This window comes from Dama dama, chromosome 33, assembly GCF_033118175.1.
Source record: "Dama dama isolate Ldn47 chromosome 33, ASM3311817v1, whole genome shotgun sequence".
Lineage (NCBI taxonomy): Eukaryota > Metazoa > Chordata > Mammalia > Artiodactyla > Cervidae > Dama > Dama dama.
This window is the reverse complement of record NC_083713.1, coordinates 5,902,196-5,903,996: the sequence shown is the minus strand read 5'-3', so window position 1 is coordinate 5,903,996 and position 1,801 is coordinate 5,902,196.

Here is a 1,801-nt window from a genome sequence, read left to right as displayed (position 1 = left end):
TAGCTGTGGTTCCCCAACTGAAAGTCAATCTGCTCTGTGGAAGCAGACAGAAAGCCTGACTGCTGGGCAACATTGGTGAGAACAGCTGGAACAAACATTTTCCTCCTCGCCACTAAATGATAAATCACAGCTGTCAATGAATAAAACATTCAGTCTCAGCAATCAAGCAATGGATTTTTAAGGAGCCCTCCCATTTATTAGGTTAGCTATTGATTGCTTGTGAAAAGTCATTGCATCAGAGGGATAATGAATGGGAGAGCAGAGCTCCAACACACAAGGCGAACTGGTCTGTAAGCTTGCCTTCAAGAACTTGATAATATTTAAATTTGTCCCTCATATTTAAAGAATTTATAATAAATATAACCACATGCCATTGGATTTATGATAGGTAATAACAGTTATGTAAAGCAAGAAACAAATGCTGATTAAAGGAATCCAAGCCAGTCGCCCAAAAAGCACCCCCCACCCAGAGCCCTAGGCCGCTGATGGAAATATGATATCGCTTTCATATCAATAATGGGGTCCAGGCAGCAGTTGGGAGTGCACAGCTGAGGAGTTCCTCAAATCCTAGACAAATTAGATACTGTTTCATTCAGTTTCCCTTCCTCTCTCTTTTTTTTTTTTTTTTTGTCTTGGAACTTGATTTTACTTGTCTGAAGAGTTTAATGAATCTGTGTGCTAGTCAATGTTTAACAACTGGCTCTCAGAGAGGAAAAAAAATCCCTTGTTTGTATTGTTTGTCACATGTGTGCTAGAAATGTTGATACTTCCACCGTGCATGATTTTAAGTATCAATGTGACATCACTGAACACAGAGTTGGGAAGAAATGGTACCAATGGACTCTGTTGCAGCAGTATGAGCAAACTCCAGTACACCATCTCAACTGTATTGTCTCTGCTTGTGTCCTGGGAGTTGGTTCTACCTATAAATTAAAGAGTGAGTGGCTAGGACCCCTACCTTTCCTGAATTCCACATTTATACCACACCTTCTTCCAAGAAACCTTATTCTGTGTCTTATTTGCACAGAGATTAAAAAAACATAAAAATTAAATGAATTGTCTCACCCAGGAAGGTTTAAACTACCAAAATGAGGATGTATAAAACACCTTGGCCTTCTGAGATCAAAAAATAGTGGTGGTCTATCCTAGGTTTAAAAAAAAAAAGTAGACTTTTTTGGATGTCTTCTGTATTAAGCATGGAGGATTCAACATGTATGTCTGCTCCATCACTGTGCTTAACAGGTCATCATCCTCTTTGTACTCATATCATAAGAGCTTCTCCTTATCAACCTAAACCCAGCTTCCTCATGACTAGTCTTTTATGGAGTTAGATATTAACCCAGGGTTTATATGTTTTTGTTGTTAATAATGAATGCTCTAAGGTAGTGCTCTAAATTATCCTTATCCTGGAGTTATCAATTTTTAGATAGAAATGTAGTTCTAAGATATAGTAATTAAAGAGGTAATACAGAATAGTAGTCAAAAGTGCAAACTATACAGTCATAATTGAATGTGAATACTGGACCCACTGCTTACCAGTTCTTGGATAATTACTTCATTGTATCAGTTTCCTATTCTGTGAAATGGAGATGAATTTAGTAATTGCATGCAGCAGATAATGTCTGTGGGTTGACCCAATAGACATTCCAAATTCTCATTCTCTCTTATTGCAGTTCATCCCACTGTGATGAGAAAGAATCTGAGAAAAAGAAATGCATAGTTGCAGTCTTTCTTGCTGAAAGGATAGCCCTATAACATAATTTTGGCCATTACATGGAAGCAGAAGTTTCCTTGCATCTTC